Below are 20,462 nucleotides of genomic sequence, written 5' to 3' on the forward strand. Positions count from 1 at the left end.
GATGCTCAATCCAGTTATAAGATGAATAGGTTATAGGGATCCAAACATACCATAATGAATATAGTTAACAATATGATATTATATACTTGAAAGATGCTAAGAAAGTAGATCTTAAATGTTTTCACCACACATACACAAATATTACGTGAGTGATGTTAACTAACTTTAGTTAGTGACCCTTTCACAATATATACATGTATACCTAATATATATTGCATATCTTATACAATGTTATATGTCAATTATTTCTCAGTGAAGCTGGAAAAAATGTTTAACTAAAAAAGAGATGCTCAACATCATTGGGCATTAGGGAAATTAAAAGCAAAAGGTGGTTTTCTACAACTGGATATCGACATGCAAAGAATGAAACTGGACCTCTTCCTTACACCATGCATGAAAATTAATTTAAATGAATCAATTTATCAATGAATCAATGAATTAATTTAAATATATTAGCTACAACTATAAAGCTCTTACAAGAAAATGTAGGAGTAAGTCTTCAAGACTTTATATGACACCTAAAGCACAAGCAAAAAAGGAAAAAAAAAACAGAACTGAACTTCATCAAAATTAAAAACTTTTGTGGTTCAAAGAATAAGTGAAAAAAATTTTCATCCACAGAATGGGAAAAAATATTTGCAAATCATATATGTGATAAGGGACTTGTCTCTGGAATACATGTTTAAAAAAAAATCTCATTAGCAATAAAAAGACAAATATCCCACTTTTTAAATGAGTAAAGTATCTAAATAGACATTTCTCTAAAGACACACCAATATCCAATAAGCACATAAAATGATGCTCAATATCAGTAGCCACTCTTGTGGCTACAAGTAGCCATTCTTGTTTTTGCAAAGCAAAACAAGAATGATACCACTCCATATCCACTAAGATGACCACAAACAATAACAAGTGTTGGCAAGAATGTAGAGAAGAGTGGAAACCTCATTACACTGCTGATGGGAATTAAAATGGTACAGTCACTTTGAAAAACAGTCTCATAGTTCCTCAAATGTTTAACGAAAAATTACCATATGACCCAGTAATTATTCTACTCATAGGTATTTACCCAAAGCAATGAAAACATACTTGCATACAAAAATTTGTACATGAAAGTTCATAGCAACAGGATTCACAATAAGCCAAATTATAGAAACAACCTAAATGTCCATCAGCTAATGAATGGATAAATAACATGTGATATATCCATAACAGAATATTGTTCTGCAATAAAATGGAATGAAGTACTGATATCTGTCACAACATGGACGAACCTCAAAAACACTGTAACTTCAAGAAACCAGACAAAAAAGGTGACACATTGTATGATTTCATTCATATGAAATATTCAGAACAGGTAAATGCAAGAGACAGAAAGCAGACTGTTAGTTGCCAAGGGCTGGAGGCAAAGGGCAATGGGGACTAACTGCTTAATGGGGTTTCCTCTGGGTGTCATGAAATGTTCTGAAAAGAGATGCTGGTTATACAACGCTGTGAGTGTACTAAAATGCCACTGAATTGCTGACTTTAAAATGGTTAATTTTGCTGTGTGAATTTCACACAATTTGTTGTGTGAATTTTGTTGTGTGAATTAAAAAAAAAAAACTGATCAGTGTATCCACCATGCTGAAAACCCTAAGGATCTTGATTTTATTAAAAGGTACCCTGCATATCTATATAGAATGACTAAAACTAAAAATACTGACCACACCAAGTGTTGATGAAGGTGTCTAGGAACTGGCACTCTTATACAGTGCTAATGGAAATGTAAAGTTTTACAACTACTTTGGAAAACTGGCAATGTCTTAAAAGGTTAAACGTATACCTTCTGTGTAACTCAACAATTTCACTCCTAGGTTTTTAACCCAGAGAAATGAAAGCCCATGTTCCTACAAAGACTTATGTATGAACTCACTGAAGCTTTCTTTGTTAACAGCCAAAAATGGGAAACAACTCAAATGTCCATTAACAAATGAATAAATAAATGTGCTGTATCTATACTAAGGAATACTACTCAGTAATAAAAGGGAATGGACTGGGGCACCAGGATGGCTCAGTCAGTTAGGTGTCCTACTTCCACTCAGGTCATGATGGAGCAGGTTTGTGAGTTCGAGTCCCGCATTGGGCACTCGTGCTGTCAGCACAGAGCCTGCTTTGGATCTTCTGTCCATCTCTCTCAGCCGCTCCTCTGCTTATGTGCACACGTGTGCATTCTCTCTCTCTCAAAAATAAACATTAAAAAAAAAAGGGAGACGGGACTATTGTTAGCTACAACATGTATGAATCCTGAAATAATTATGTTGAGTGAAAAAAATTCAGACCAAAAAACCCACAAAAAACTGAGTACATGTTGTTATGGTTCCATTTATATAAAATTCTAAAACATGAAAACTAATCTATAGTGTCAGAAAGCAGATCAATGGTTGCCTGGGATGAAGAAAGGAAGAAAAGTAGTAGGAAGGGGTTACAAAGAGCTCCCAGGAAATTGTGGGGGGTGATGGATATATGTCTGCTCTCTTGATTGTGGTGATAATTTCGTGGGTATACAGATATACCCAAAGTTACCAAAGTGTACATTTCAAATATGAGGAGTACACTGTATGCCAGTTATACATCAGAGAAGCTAAATATTTAGGCTATAAAATATATAAATTATTCCATTTCTGTATTTTAAAAATAAACATTTGTACATACAGAAAATATACTTCTTCGTAGTATTTAATAATTCCTACTAGGATTATAAGATTTTTTTCGTTTGATTTTCATCACGGAAACTGAAAAATGTATTTGAATACTGTTTGTAATTCATCAAAAATGAATTAAACTTCTGCTAGGTAAGAAACCAAATTCACACAAGAAAATCACTTAATTCCAACACACTGTATTATAATAGAAATCTATAGTCTTTCAAGCTAGAAAATATATATACAAGATTTTGCTTCATAAATTTGATTTGTCTCTATTGTCTCTTAATGTAAAATGAGAAAAAGTAATTCTTAAATCTAAGAGGCTCTTCTGGAATTAGTTCAGAATCTTAGCTGAAAAAAGGAGTATCAATATTGACAATTATGTAATTATTTCAAAAGGACCATTTTTAAAAATAAATTGAAGATCTCTATCTTATTATAAAAACAACATTCCTTCCTTTATCTGATTCCAGAACAAGAAAACTCTAACTTAAATGAGATGCAGATGATGAAACGGACAATTCATCTTACTGATGCTATGAAAAAATAAGGCACAGTTTACACATCGCAGTTGTAAGGGTCATGAACCTTAGTTGTCACCGAAAACTTCCGAAGACACAAAGAACAAGCAATATAATATGCAAGTGATGTATTCTGCAAGTTAGCCAGACACTGAAGATACATTCCAACGAGATTATTCAATATTCAATTTGTTCTCAGTCCAAAAAAAAGGGAAATTGTTCCAAGATTTAAATGTGAGCTAGCAATAGTAAAAGTTTCCATAATATGATAATATTAACTCTAAAATACCAGTTGGGGCGTCTAGGTGGCTCAGTCAGTTAAGCGTCCGACTTCATCTCAGGTCATGATCTCACAGTTCATGGGTTCAAGCCCCGCATCGGGCTCTGTGCTGACAGCTCAGAGCCTGGAGCCTGTTTCAGATTCTGTGTTTCCCTTTCTCTCTGTCCCTCCCCTGCTTGTGCGCACACGCTCTCTCTCTCTCAAAAAAATAAACATTTAAAGATTTAAATAAATAAATAAAATAAAATACCAGATAAAAGTAATCAGTCAGGAGTTCAGAATTATGCAAGGAAAATTATTTAATCAAACACCTGCTCAAGACCTTGGAAGAGGGTAAAGTTTCTAGTCTCAAGTGCAAATGCTAGAGGCTGGTTAAATCAATCCTGTCAGCAGCCAGAATCAATTTCTGGCTTTTGTTCTGAATAAGGTGATGATAACTGCATTTTTTCCACAATGAGAAAGTGGCCACACCCTTAAATCAATATATGATTTAGTGAACACACTGTTGGTGAACACAAACAAGGTTCATAATGGCACATAAAAATTCCCACTGGGAATAGATCAATGATGCTTTGTAACAGAGATGAAGAATAAACTTTTGACAAAGTTATATAACAAGCAATGGCATACAGTCATTTAATATTAGAGCAAAAAATTCATATTCACATATAGTACAAAAAGAATCAGTCATGGAACTGAAAGGCATATTAAGAATCTACTCCTACCTTCTTCTGGGTAGACCCCAAATTAATTTATTGAATTACTTAACACTGCAACATTGCTATTTATTAAAACAGTAGTCTAAAGAATCATTTACTTTCTTGAATCCTGATTAGCTGACTAGCCACATTTTTTAAATCCTAAATTAGCTTCTCTCCTGGCACAATTATTTGCACAATTATTAGAATCATCGGATTATTTTAATATCATCCTGCATAAAATATAAATATCAAACTAAAGAGAAATTTTAGGAAGATAATACATGCATTACCCCAAATAAATAAATTTGGCCTTCTACTCCTTTGAGTTATCTCACCAGTTCTTCATCCACAGTTGTATGGCAGGATGTGATCAAGAATTACAAGTACTATGAATAAATAAATGTAGTAAATGGGATTATAATTGTAGCCATTTTACCTATAAATCTTCAAATAAACATTTTTATTGAGGTTAATTGACATAACATTGTATTAAATATTTTTAATTTTGAGAAAAACTGAGTGGAAAGTATTTTTGCAGATGTCAAGGTTTCAAAGATTTAAAATACAATCTAAAATCATTCGAATATTATTTTACACAGAATCAAGTATGTAGAAACATATTCATAAAGAGTATAATATTTTAGTCACTGTTAACAGATGTTTAGGTAATTTTCAAATTGTTTATTAGTTTTAAATAAATTTGCAAGTAAGTCATCATAACAGTCATTAATAAGATTACCCACACTTTACATCTGATTTTTTCTGTTATTAACAGCCACATAAACATTGGTCAAAAAAATAAATAAGCATTCATTTTTCTTTTAAACCCTCTGGATGTAAAGAATAATTACAAAGTCAATAACTTACCAAGTCATAAATTACATACATTGATGATAAATGCCTATATATACTGACCTCAAAAGATAACCATGACATATTTATCTAAAGAAGAAAAGGAAAGTTGAGACCAACATGTATTTGTGGGGGACACTGGTATGTATCAGGGCACAGAAATGATGAGTAAAATGCTGGAAAGATTATACCTCAGAAGGAGGGTAGACAAGGCTGAGGAAATTTTACTTTAAATTGTATACACTTCTATATTATTTGAATATTTTATAGGTATTAAACTTTAATTTTTAGATAAAATATGTATTTGGTTTAAAAGGTGTTATCAGATGCTAGACAATATTCTTGATATTCTACATCTCATTAATAAGGATCATATTATAACCAAAATCATAAAAGTAATAAATTTTAACTGATAGTCAAACTCTAGACTGAGTTCCTCATTTACATGATATTTATCATTCATATACAAGTGTCTATGTGAAATATGTAAAACATATATGCATATGCATTCATAGGAAGTGCATGTTGTATAATTTAGGATGATTAAATATTCCCAATCAGACTGTAAAGTTCTAGAACCAGGGACAGAGTGTCCCAGACTGACTTGTGCCTGGTTCACTGTTACTAGGATATCTACTTGTCTCAATCCATTCTATTCCCTCATGACTAAAAACAGCCCACATACTGAGCCTGAAGGACTGCCAAATTTTTTAGGGCTACTTGTATTTCATCAACAGAAGAAAACACACCTTTACAACATTCCAAAAGGGACGTCTTCTGTAATGCTCTCTCAATGGGTGGTATACAAAGTAATTCTTCCTGCAAAATTACTCTTCCATAAAAGGAGATGAGCTGTACTCACTGTTTACTTCACTTCCTTAGTACTCTTACTCCACCTTAACTCATGGAGAGATAATGCCCTTAAGGCAAATGCTTTATGGCATTTGCTTTAGTAAAGGGCAAAGCATTTTATGACACCTAAAACAGCCCAATAAAGGAAGTGGTGAGGGAAATGCAAAACACATGCCCAACTAGAAGGCCTCAAAGACATCTCCTAACTAAACTGAAATTGACATTGCTGAAAAACTGACTCAAAAAGTAAGAACACTTAAAATATGTAAGTGTTCTATTTTAAAGATGTATGGATTCAGGGTTATAAAAAGGTTTGCCTGTGTATTTCACTTAGAAGTGAAATTTTTGTACCAAATAAATAACGAGATGTTTCTTTTAAGGCTGCTGATAGTAGGCAGTTAATGGCAAAGACAGGACTTAGAAGTGACACCACATTTTTAAAAACTATTCAAAGGTAAAAGCAAATTATTTTAAGGATAGCACTGATTTTTTTCTATTTTAAAAATTGTATTTCCAGTCCTTAAAGGACAAAATAACATCTCTTCCTCTGGGGGGGGGGGGGGGGGGGGGGGGGGGAGGAGGGATTATTTCTATTTCTAAAGGACTTTGGGAAAGGATGCCTAAAAAATCAACATCTATGAAAGGAAAAAAAGTTTTCCCCAATAAAATGAAGGTAATATGAATTTCTGAAAAACCTGAATGAATATAAATCTCGCAAGTCATATAAGCACCATTAAAGGAAAAACAGCTCCCTATTTGCAGGTAAAAAAAAAAAAAAAAAAGTTTCAAGAATAATGTCAATTACTCCAAGACAAAGTACTGTACTTGAACCAAACAATCAAACATCAATCAAACATCAAAAGTTGATTTCACACACAGAACCACCATTCAGTAAGCTACAATGTACCCGCATCAACAACAAATGCCTGTTATGAAGGATGCACTCACCAAAAGTAACAGGTTAATTCAGCAACTGGATGGACTTGTGTAGAAGGCTGGAAGGCCAGGAAGCCTAGGAAGGCTCAAAAATTGTATTTCAAGTATTTGTGTCCTTGAATCACTTATGTTGCTTGTTAAAAACTCAGATTCCCAGTTTCTACTGCAGGGATTCTAACTCAGTAAGTCTTGAGTGAGGCACAGGAATGTGTATTTTTATTAAGAGCTCCAGTTAATTCTGACACATGTAGGCCAATAAATACTGTTCCAGAGACTCCCCTACACCACATGAAGTTTCTTAGCAAAGCACACACAGTCCATTTGCGAAGTAACCAAAGGAAAGCCTGAATACTCCCACCCCATGGTAGGAATGACTCCCATGTTAGGCATAGTCAATAAAGCAATTCCTGAACATTTGCAGCATGGGTCTAATAAACATAAAGGAGTCTCCATTCCTAATGAATATTTTAAGGGAGCACAGGCAGGCTAAAATCAGCAAGCAGAAACAGTGACTTTCTGGATATGTGCCATGTGCCATATTTCTTAGTGGCTGCATCTTAAGAAACGAATGGCCAGGCTGCAAGAGGTTAAGAAAGCTGCGAAAAACATGCAGAAACCAAACTGCAAGAATTTATCTGGATCCAAAGTTTTCTTCAACTTACTGTTCAGGAAGGGAACCAAATGATTCTTGATGATGTATTATATTCAAATTATACTGAAAATACGCTGTTTTCTCATGACCTCTCCATCCCAGCTGGTCAAGTTCTACAATGACTTGAGTTCAAGGACAAAATGTCCATCTGGGAGATACTAACAGCTTTAGTAACAAAGGCTCTGGTGTGAGATAAAATGTTTCTTATGCAGTGAAGTTAGGATTATAATCAGCTGCACATACCAGAAAATCCTTCTAGGGTATTTTAATAAAAAATAAATTATTTTCTTCATGTAAAGAGAAGGGCGAAGGTGGGCAGTCCAAGGCAGTTCCACAACAACATCACTGCCCCAGGTTCTTTCCTTCTTTTGCCTCAGCCACCCACATACGTAAATTTCACCTACTTTTTAATAGTCACAAATGGTAGAAAGTCCAAGCATTTTGTTCAGTTTCCTGACAAGGAGAAGAAGTAAATCAATAGGGAATAGAGGCACCTGACTCAGGGAAACAGAAATACAACCTAGCAACCATCCTTAGACTGCACTGCAATAACTCTACAAAGGCCAATCTCTTAGCTGGCCACCCTATCACTGTGCTTTCTTCTTAATTTATACTCTTAAAATTTAACTTTCCCTAAAAGTTAAATCTTATTCAACAAAAAGAAATATGTTTTCAGTCATCACTTAACTCCATTTATCAACAAAAAACGAAGGATTTCAGGACAATCCAGAAGCAGCTTCTTAATGTTTTTCCTTCCTCTGTAAAATTACAGGTCACACGTAATGGAATTTGAGCCTGAAAGATAGAAATGCTGAGATGGCTAGACCATAATCTCAGATTGGTAACACACCTCACTAGCAGTGTGCTAGTAAAACTGTACTTCGCACAGAATGTACCTTGTTTTGGGAGACATGCAGATAATATATCTAAGGTTTCAAATTGGTCCCTCATGGGGTCACTGATTAGATTTCAACACAGGAGGTGAGTAGAGAGAATAAGGCAAAGAGGAATTAATATTAAAGCAGTGTTTCCTAATGTGTGGTACTCAAGATGAATTTAATTTGTTTTTAATGTTTATTTATTTTTGAGAGAGACAGAGAAAAAGAGCGCAAACAGGGGAGGGGCAGAGAGAAAGGGAGACACAGAATCTGAAGCAGGCTCCAGGCTCTGAGTTGTCAGCACAGAGCCCGACCAGGGGAGGGGCTCAAACTCACAAACTGGTAGATCCATGACCCAAGCTGAAGTCAGATGCTTAACTGACTGAACCACCCAGGTGCCCGCTCAAGATGATTTTAGATGATACACGGATGAAGAGTTTTATCCTAATATATATTCATCTTAACAGGTATTTTAAAATATAATAAGACATCAAAACTATTATCCCATAAATGTGAATGACTAGAATGAGAAGAATGAATTTTGTTAAAACAGGGCAAGAGTCATGAAAATAGTAAGCAAATAATAAATTGAGAATATGACAAAAATCATGAACACAGTAAACAAAAAAAAAATCTGAAAAGCACTCATACTGACCCAGCACTATATTTCTACAATAATAAAGTTATCCCTCAAAAAAACGTTTTATATAATACAAATGGCCCACTTACTTTAGCAAAAAATTGTAAGAAAAAACAAACTATCAAAGAAGTTACAGATTAAAATGGATTAAAGAAATTTATAAACGAATCCTAATCCTAAAAAATGGACCTTATCCAGATCTTGACTCAAACAGATTGTTAAAAAAATAATTATTCTTATAACACAAATATAGTAAAACCTTGGTTTGTGAGCATAATTCATTCCAGAAACATGCTTGTAATCCAAAGCACTTGTATGTCAAAGCGAATTTCAAGAACCATTGGCTCAGTTGTGATCATGTGACACTCAGTGCCTTGTACTACTTGTATTGCAAGACATCGCTAGTTTATCAGTTAAAATTTATTAGAAATGTTTGCTCATCTTATAGAACAATTGCAGACCAAGTTACTTGCAATCCAAGGTTTTACTGTATATGCTTATGGATGACAATCAGGAAAATGAGAACTTTGAAGAGCTGATATTGGAAAACTGTTGTCAACTTTTCAGGGGTGATAAAGGCACTACAATTATGTTTTTAAAAAGAATTTTTACTGGGGTGCCTGGCTGGCTCAGTCAGCTAAGCATGCAACTCTTGATCTTGGGGTCATGGATTCAAGCCCCATGTTGGGTGCAGCTATTACTCTAAAAAAATAAAGTAAAACTCTTAAAAAACAACAACAACAAGAATGCTTACTCTTTGAGCCACATACTGGAATATTTGGATGAAATAATATGATAGCTAGAATTTGCTTCAAAAGAATGCCAGAAGTGAGGGTAGAAGTCAATGAAAATATAGATAAAATGAAATTAATTTACATACTGAGTTGAACCTCAGTGATGGATACACTGGGCTCATTATATTATTCTACTTCTATAATGTTGAAATTTCTACGTCAAAAAGTTTAAATTTGTATTAATGCTTTAAGTTATTACCAGTTACACCAAAATTTAAAATTGTGACTAGAGAGGAAGTGAAAACAAATCTCATACTTGAACTAAAAATGAAGGGCTAGTTTTTCAGAATCTTTTCTGATAAATAATGCACTTTAAATTCATCTCTCCCACCTTCCCTTACAATCCACTTTTTTTAAAAAATGCTAACTTAACTATTGTTACTCTACAAACGTCTTAATAATATACATTTCATAAGCAAATAAAATAAAAAGTGATGCCCTCTCTACTTATTTTCAGAGTTTCAACACTTTCAAGTCAATAAGCATCATGAGAAAAGCTAAGGAGTTAATTATTAAGTAAACAACCCTTTCCTTTCTTCTGACATTCTGACTTTTACTTCCCTACTAAATTTAGACAATGTTCCACACCACAATTAGCAGATTAATATAATTACAGCAATTGATCTTAAAAGGCCACGTTGAAAACACATTAGACACTGATTACTCAACACAGGCACTCTATTCTCCAACAATTAAACTAAAAGATAAAAATCACAACAGTTGTGAACCCGCACATAAAAAGTAATTAACAGAGATGCTATGCATCAATATTGAACTTATAGCTATTTGTTTGTTAGTATCAAACGGTCTTAAAATTAACTTAAATCACAATATGACATCTGAGACTTTTTAATTAAAAAAAAAAAAAAAAGTAGGTAAGGGGCACCTGCTGGCTCTGTCAGTAGAGCAAATGAACTTTAATCTCAGGGTTCAAAGTTCGAACCCCACACTGGATACAGAGATTATTTAAACATAAAGTCGAAAATAAATAAATAAGCAAATAAATGGAGGTGAAATGTCTTCGGGTAACCACTTCACACGTTTTTAAAAACAGAAGTACAGGGGCGCCTGGGTGGCTCAGTCAGGTAAGCATCCGACTCAGTTTTGGCTTGGGTCATGATCTCGCAGCTTCGTGGGTTTGAACCTCAAACTGGGCTCAGCACTGGCAGTGCAGAGCCTGCTTGGGATTCTCTCTCTCTCCCTATCTCTCTGCCCCTCCCCCAACTGCACTATCTCTGTCTCTCTCAAAATAAATAAATAAACTTAAAGAAACAAACAGAAGCACATTTTAGCCAATAAATTAAGGAATTAGCAAGGATGGCACTTCAAATAAAATTTGTAATATAACTATAGGTCAATATCTACCAAATTTAAAGAAATCCGACATAGGGCAATTTAAAAAGAAAAGATCAAGATTCTCAAAGCATAGATAATCTTTATTTAAAAAGAAGTAAACTATCTTAATTGGCATTAAAATAATGCATCACCCCATACCAAAAATAATTCTAGGTGGATTACAGAGTTTAAAAATGTTGACAACCTAGAAAAAGCAAATGACAGGACAGAATATTTATTAAATATCTCAGGGGAACTGACTTTCTAATCTTTGAAGACATTAAAAATAAATAAATGAGGGGCGCCTGGGTGGCGCAGTCGGTTAAGCGTCCGACTTCAGCCAGGTCACGATCTCGCGGTCCATGAGTTCGAGCCCCGCGTCAGGCTCTGGGCTGATGGCTCAGAGCCTGGAGCCTGTTTCCGATTCTGTGCTTCCCTCTCTCTCTGACCCTCCCCCGTTCATGCTCTGTCTCTCTCTGTCCCGAAAATAAACGTTGAAAAAAATAAATAAATAAATAAATAAATGAACGAAAAAATACTAAATGAAAATGATAAACTCTTGTCAAAAATATATAAACAATAAAAATGAACTGGCAGAAATATATGCAGCAAATGTAGTAACAGTTAAATAGTACTAATAATAAAGGGTTCCTGAAAACTGAAACCATATACATCGTAATTATTTCCATCTTCTACAAGTTTCCTGAGCCATGGGAGGAGTGTCTTAGAATATGAAAGCATGAATATTACCAGTTTCCAAGGGGAAAAAAACCATTATTTTTATATTATCTATACTGGTCACATTTGTCTCTTTGCTCTCAGATCAATACCCTGCCCTTCTTTGCTTCTCTCTCTCGAAGTCAAGGAACTACATTCCCCAGGCTCCCTTGCTCTGGCTTTTGGACAGGTCCCACCAATAAGAGAGGCAATGGCTGAGCCCTGGGGGATAGGAGAGAAGCCCTGATATTTCTCCCCTTTCTACATCTTTTCTGTGGTTCTACCTCTAGTTAGTCAGCCCCTGGCTTCATGGTCCCACTCTGGACCCTCTCTGTAGTTTTAGACACACAGCCCCCATGCCCCACCTCTGGTAACATCACATCTTCCCATTGTCTCTCTTGGTCCTAAAGATGGCAACGGTTTCCTACTGTTGCTCATTTGTAGACTACCTTGCCATACCCTGCTGAGTTTCTTTTCTCAAGTAAAATGTGTTTACGAATTCCTTGTATTAATATTTCCTATTTAAAACACCTAATGTGTTTTCATTTTCCTACCTGGGCCCTGATTCATTTAGTTCCTCAAAGCAAGGAGTTAATGAGAGATTTCACAGAAGTTAGTAATTCAAAGCAATGTTTATTGAACCTGGGGGGGGGGGGGGGCGGAAGAGGGGAACAAAACACAAAAAATTAAGATACGTGAATTACCCATGATGTGGAATCACTTAACACTAATGTATATTCTCTAGGGACCACATTTATCTAAAAAGTCATCATGGTAAGTAAAAAAAGAAAAAAAGTAGTACCTTAAAAAGTATGTATAAGTAAATAAATACATAAATATATCGGTAAATAAAAAGTTTTTAAAGAACTTAATAAAAACCATGGCTGCTGATTTAGTAATCCACTATTAAATGAGGTTTAAGGTCTAGCTTCCTGGGAAACTCCTAACTTTTTCCCTTCTTCTCCCTCCTCCTACTAGCATTTTCTCCAGAAACAAGAAAAATTCAAAAGCTGCTGAAAGGCAATGGAAAGTTTTATTCAGAAGCTTAAAAATTAGCTTCTTACAAGTTTTGCCAGAATGTTTCTGCCAAGGTTAAAAACTCTGAATCAAAGCAAAGACAAATATCATAAAATGATGACAATGTGAATGAGAACAGATAAAAAGGTTACATGAGAAAAACATCACGATAGGATAGAATAATTTACCTATAAGTTATCCATATCTTAATATAAGGTGGAATAATTTAAGAATGGTTTAGCATCTCATTATGAATTGCCTTGAAAACAACCCAATATACAAAGATCCTCCACCATCTCCCATCAAACTTCCTTAAAGGGTCATTCCGACTAACCAATAATGGGAAAGAAATGGACTAAGAAAAATGTAAAAAAAAAAGTATACTGGAATAGTGGTTTGTGTGTGTTTTGCAAAATCAAAGAAACCACTGTTTCTAGAAATCACTGATATTAAAAATTTCAACCACTTGCCTCAAGTTTCTGCTCATAGCCTAACACTTCCAGCCAGACTGAGTTCACTAAGACCTGGTATAGGTGTAATACTACATGAAACCATATTCTACTGGGTACAGTAACCTTCTTTAATTTCTTTTTTGCCTAACCTACTATCAAAAGTGAAATGCTGTATACTTAACCACAAAAATGAAGCCATAACAAGATAGATTCATTTGATTAGTAACTTTTCATTGATTTTAAGGAGGTTCATAAAAACCTATACTAAAGTAAAATTTTGCAAACATATGTAACCATAAGCCAAATTTTCTTAAATTTTTTGTTTCACTACATTTTATCTATTCCAGGTCACCTTTTTTTAATGTTGATTTTTTGAGAGACAGAGTGTGAGCGGGAGAAGGGCAGAGAGAGAGAGGGAGACAGAAATCAAAGTAGGCTCCAGGCTCTGAGCTGTCCATACAGAGCCCAACACAGGGCTCGAACCCATAAACTGTGAAATCATGACCTGAGCCGAAGTCAGATTCTTAAACTACTGAGCCAAGCGCCCCTCTAGGTCACTTATACAAACCACTTTAAAATGAAAAACTAAAAGTCATAGTTTCACTCTCTTCCCTCAAATTTCAACTTAAAAAAACAAAACAAAACCTATAAACATGAAAAAGTCAAAAAGGCCAATTACAAAAAAGGAAGTGTGTCTCAAATAACACAGGCCACTTTTAATGCTTTAAGATGCTTAAACAAAGAAATCAAGAAAATGTTCAGTAAGGTTACAGAGCGCATCTCCAGGCTAGACCACAGGCCAAAATTGACTTTATTTGTAGTAAGAAAAAGTGGGAACAGAGGTTTGGGCTATCTACAACAGTGACGTTCTTACCCATCCAAGGTAAAACATTTAAATATTGGGATTGCAAATAACATCCAATCAGAAATAATGTGTTAGAAAACTGTAAGGAAACAAGGTAGCTAATTCCAGATGGTCAGAAGTAAAACACAGCACTGGCTTCCTCATGTAGATGTATGCTATGTAGGCACTTTGACCACCAATATGTGAAAAATCAGGCTTCAGAGTGTTAACCATTTCATATGACATTGGCAAGTGCATCCATACTTCATACCAAGAAATATGTAGGCATAGTTATGACATTTTGATTTTAGTTTATATATTAAATACAACTTTATGAAATACCTAACAGCTTAAAAGACCTAGGAGCAATATATATCAAGTTTTTGTGGGATATATGTGTGTTTAAAGAGAAGGCAGATTATAATGCCTTAGAATTACTGAACTAGGAGGTAGTTTGCCAATTCTGACAAACTTTCCACTATCTTTAAATACAGAAGCTATTCCCTGGTAAATCTTCCAGTTTAGTTAAGAAATCACATTACCATAACCACCTCAATCCCTAAAGTTAAATTTTAGTTTTCATAATGTCAAGTAAAAGTCTGTAATAATCTGCTGTCCATTCATTCCTGTCCAAATGCTATTAAAATTTCTCTGGTCCCCAAAACCAAGAGCACACTGCATACACTGTATGATAGCTAACTCGACAATAAATTTTTTAAAAAATTATTTTTCTCTGAGAACTTCAAGGAAAAAAAATCTTTTTAAAAAATGTGTATCTGTAATATTTATAAGAAATAAGGTCTTATAAACAATCATTTTCTGTTGATCAAATAAAAGTCACAACAACTTCTACTGTCCTGTATGTGCTATTCATGAGACGAATTTTTTAAAAAGTCCAGCAGTTCAATATACTGTTATTTTTTCTTTTTTCGTAAACCATCTTAACCATTTTTAAGTGAATAGTTCCATAGTGGTAAATACATTCACATTATTGTGCAACAGAGCTCCAGAATTCTTTCAAATTGCAAAACTGAAATGTTATAACCTGTTAAACAATTCCCCATTTCCCTTTCTTCCCAACCCTGGTCACCACTGGTTTTTATTTTTTTAAAAATCTTCCTTTTTAAAGACCATGACTTTATAAGATTAAAAAAAAAAATCAAACCCAAAGCAAATAATAATCATCATTTCCGGTAGAAACCAAAATTGACCATGAAATTCAAGTATACTGCCATCTACAAAAACCTACATCATCAAAAATGAAACAAGCACAAGACCTTATTTAAACAGCCTAATAAATCAACTTCCAAATTTTGTTGAAGAAAATACTTACTTCACAAAATCTTTGAAAAATAAGTTTAAAATTGTTATCAACCTAGAGGAGTAACTCATCTGTGTTATATTTGGAGCTTTACCATTAATTAGATTGAATTAATAAAGTAGTTCTCCATTAGAATAAATCTTTCCTTTACATAACAGTATCCTTTGGGGCGCCTGGGTGGCTCAGGTCATGATCTCACAGTTCGTGAATTCGAGCCCCACATCAGGCCCTGTGCTGACAGCTCAAAGCATGGAGCCTGCTTCAGATTTTGTGTCTCCCTCTCTCTCTGCCCCTCTCTCACTCACACACTCTGTCTCTCTTGCTCTCAAAAATACACATTTAAAAAAAAAAGAAGTCTCCTCTGATGAGAAAATTTGTTTCTAATGTTTCTTGCCCCTTCTTCAGACAAATAAAAACGGTGGGGTTTTAGCGATGATAAAACTTAAATCTTAAAAACAATGAAGGTTTAATGATGGTGATAAACTGAAAACTCTTTGGGAAAACTGCCCTTCCTGAAGAAACTATTCAATAAGCTATTTTTATTTAAAATCCCAATCTAATGACTAGAACAAAAGCCAAGACAATTGGTCTATGGTTACCAGTTCAACTGATAAGTTAGAGGACTCTAAGCTTTTTTTTTTTTTTCTTTTTTTTAACGTTTATTTATTTTTGAGACAGAGAGAGACAGAGCATGAACGGGGGAGGGGCAGAGAGAGAGGGAGACACAGAATCGGAAGCAGGCTCCAGGCTCTGAGCCATCAGCCCAGAGCCCGACGCGGGGCTCGAACTCACGGACCGTGAGATCATGACCTGAGCTGAAGTCAGACGCTCAACCGACTGAGCCACCCAGGTGCCCCAGTTAGAGGACTTTAAAAGGTTACTCCTGCCAGGTATAAATGAAACATTTTCATGATCATCCACTCTTTTTTCTGTTTGTTTCTTTTTAAGTAGGCTCCATACCCAATGTGGACCTTGAACTCACAACCCTGAGATCAAGAGTCACACACCTGCCAGGCGCCCCTCATGATCATCTACTGTAACAAGACCAGGAAATGTTTCTGAAAATAAAACTTAAAAAGGCATTTTCAAATATTTTTTTGAAAATTCCCAAAACACACTAAATCATGTTCCATATTCATATGCATCTAATAATCTGCATGTTACTTTAATGATTACCCAAACATACTAAAATTCCTCTATCTCCATTACGAAGCCGAAAAAACAAGAATAAAGACAAAATCTTGGAGTAAAGACAAAAATAACTTTTTTTGTTTCACCTTACCTTTCAAAGTGAATATTAATTGTAAGGGTGACGGCAATAGTCATCACTCCATAAAAGTTATTATCACTGAACTATATACATGTATGTAATCTGACCCCACTTCTCATTTATAATCAGTTATAACTCAGTTACAATCAGTTATAACTCAGTTATAATCAGTTACCTGCTACATATAAACAAAAATACTAAGCATATACAAATACCAATGTTTACAACCTTTTAAACCTCAAATACTATTGAAACTTAACATCAGTCCTGAATAAAATAACACTGCAATCGGCAGACGCTTCAGACTTCAGAGAAAACATTTACTGTGTACCAGAGTAGTGTGTACTATGCTACAAAAAAAACAAAAACTCTCGCTATACTGACATGGTCTTATTTTAATCTAAAGGCAAAATGCTTCTTTCCTATCAACTAAACTGCTGTAGATTTTAATACAATCTATGTTGGGAAGGAAATAACTACCCTCAATTCTCTAAAATCATCTTCTACCACCATCCTTTCAGTCCGCGCCAGCCACTGAAGGCTTACCTGTAAGTTCCTCAAACATACTAAGTAAACACTCCTCTCGGGGTCTTTACTCTTTGCCCAAAATGCTCTTCCCCAACTTCATCCAAGTATCTGCTCAAGAAGCCTTATTTGTTCACTTCCTATAAATTAATAATTCCCAATCAACCGCCACTCCCTTTCCCTACACTCCTGTGTTTTGCCCCCAAACTATTTAACACCAACTATTTTTTATTTGCCTATTGTCTCTTTTTCACTCCCCTAAAATACAGGTCTGAGAGAGCACAGACTTTATTCTATTCACACGGCTGTATTCTCAGTGCCTAGGACAGTGCCTGGCATGTAAGTGATGTTCGATAAATATTTACGGAATAAGTAAATAAACTAATGAATGAGCAACAAGGATTTATATTCATTTGTACAGCTGAAGTTCAGAGTGGTTAGATCTTACATTTCATAAAATGCATAGAGCTTGTAAATAAAAAAAATAGTATGACAGCATACAGATCTCCTAACTTTGTCTACAGACGGCTACATTTAGATCAGGCACCCATGCCATGTCCAGTTCTCTACAACCAGAAAACTAAGATGGCACAGTGAGGACAGAGCTCTACACACAAAGGCTGCTGAACTGCAAAAACTCCTGAAAAGAGACAGCACAAATGGCACACACATTTCTTAGCTTGTGTAGGCTACATTTCACTTGCATATTCTCTTATAATCATACTTATCCTTCACTGGAGAAAAAAAAAAAAAAAAAAGAAATTCTCCCCTATAGCAACTGCCTTCACCAGCAATATAGCTTATCATGTCACTTTAAAAGAATTTAAAAAAAAAAAAAGAAAAAGAAAATCTCTAGTGAATAGTAATCACTGGAGAAAGAATATCTAATTGGAGGTATTACTAGTATCCATTCACTTTTTAAAAGTCTTTGAGAGTTTATGCGAGATCTGACAGATGGAAGAAGGAAATGGCCCACTCATTCAACAAATATTTATTATCCACGTTCTATAAGATAACTTCAAGAAATAATTCAAACCACAGGGGATGTGTTTGTGTGTGTTGTGTAGGATGGTGCTTCTAAAAAATCCTATATAAAAACCCCAAAATATAAAACTTCTTTACAAAAGAAAGGCACAACTGAATTTTGAAGATGATGTTATCAAAGAAGTGATTGATCTAGAATTATTTCAAAAATAGAGTCAAAACTGCTTCAACTAGATATTAGCAGTAAGTATTTATTACCATCAGGCAACTTTTTTAAGATTTCGTTTTCTGTTGTTTTGTTTTTTCCATTTCATTTATTTTTATTCTTTGTTTCTAGTTTTTTATTTAAATTCTTGTTAGTTAACATATAGCATAATATTCGTTTCACAAGCAAAATTTAGTGATTCACCACTTACGTATAACACCCAATGCTCATCACATCAAGTGCCCTTCTTAATACCCATCACTCATTTAGCCCATCCCCCTACCCACCTCCCCTCCAGCAACCCTGTTTTTTCTCTATAGTTAAGAGTCTCCGGGAGCCTGGGTGGCTCAGTACATTAAGCGCCTGACTCTTGCTTCAGCTCAGGTCACAGTTCTCACAGTTCTCATGGTTCTGAGTTTGAGCCCTACATCAGGCTCCATGCTAACAGCAGGGAGGCTGCTTGGGATTCTCTATCTCTCCCTCTCTTTCTGCCCCTCCCCAACTTGCGAGGTCTCTGTCTGTCTCTCTCAAAATAAATAAATAAACTTAAAAAAAAAGTCTCTTTTATGGTTTGCCTCCCTCTCTTTAAAGATTTTACTATTTTTAGGTAATCTCTACACCTGACGTGGGGCTCAAATTTACAATCCCAAGAACAAGAGTCACATGCTCCACCAATTGAGCCAGCCAGGTACCCCATGATAAGGTAACTTTTATTATTATTAGAGAACTTTCACAAAGTTCTTACTATGAGCCAGGTACATTACATGTATTACTTTAATTCAACAGTGCTATGATGTAAATATTTTACATCCATTTGACAGTTGAAGAACCTGGGTACAGTTATTTATGTGTGTGTGTGTGTGTGTATATATATATATATATATATATATATATATGTTCATTTCAAATATATATATTTGAGGGGCGCCTGGGTGGCGCAGTCGGTTAAGCGTCCGACTTCAGCCAGGTCACGATCTCGCGGTCCGTGAGTTCGAGCCCCGCGTCGGGCTCTGGGCTGATGGCTCGGAGCCTGGAGGCTGTTTCTGATTCTGTGTCTCCCTCTCTCTCTGCCCCTCCCCCGTTCATGCTCTGTCTCTCTCTGTCCCAAAAATAAATAAACGTTGAAAAAAAAAAAAAAAAAAAAAAACAAATATATATATTTGAACAAATATATATATCTGTTAATTTCAGAGCTAGGATTCACATGTACACACTAAGAGCTTGCACTTAGTAACTACACTAAACAGCATGTTAAACACTGTTCACTAAAATTATAATCTTAAAATGTTATGTTGGGAGAAAATATGAACCCTATAAAAAAAAATCACTGTAAAAAACAGTCAATAAAAAATACAATGCTAGTATATTAGCTTTGGTAATAAAATATTCATAGATGTTTGACCATTCATTACTATATGATCGTAATTGCCTGAAGTGTTCTTTAAGGCTAAAAATTAATTATTATTAGGTTACTTTATTTAATTTTTTTAATGTTTATTTATTTTGGAGAGATAGACAGAGACAGAGCATGAATGGGGGAGGGGCAGAGAAAGAGGGAGACAGAGAATCTGAAGCAGGCTCCAGGCTCTGAGCTGTCAGCACAGAGCCTGATGTTGGACTTGAACTTGTGAACTGCGAGATCATGACCCGAGCAAAAGTTGGATGCCCAGACGACGGAGTCACCCAGGCGCCCCAGGTTACTTAAATGTTAAGATAATATCATCAAGAAAACTGTATCTAAAATTTTACACTAGTGCATTCTTTTATCATATTTAATGTACTACAGATAATTTGTAAGTTGGTTGTAAAGCATGATTTTGTAAATATAACCCAAAACTCACAGGAAAGCTCATTCTTGTCTTGAATTTATAAAAAACTAATCTAAGTATGAAGTATGAAGTTACATAATTTACAAAGGCACTGTCATTTATTACTGCAGACTTACATTTATATGATAGCGATGACACTCTCAGTTTATCCATTACCAATGTGTCTACTA

The 20,462-nt window shown here is 34.9% G+C and overlaps 1 protein-coding gene across 24 annotated transcripts in view; it reads right to left on the reverse strand.

Annotated features, from left to right (window-relative positions):
- PDLIM5 (PDZ and LIM domain 5) overlaps positions 1-20,462 on the reverse strand; it is a 221,141-nt gene that overhangs the window by 182,480 nt on the left and 18,199 nt on the right. The window lies entirely within an intron of this gene.

This window comes from Leopardus geoffroyi, chromosome B1 (genome assembly GCF_018350155.1).
Source record: "Leopardus geoffroyi isolate Oge1 chromosome B1, O.geoffroyi_Oge1_pat1.0, whole genome shotgun sequence".
In the NCBI taxonomy this organism is placed as follows: Eukaryota; Metazoa; Chordata; class Mammalia; order Carnivora; family Felidae; genus Leopardus; species Leopardus geoffroyi.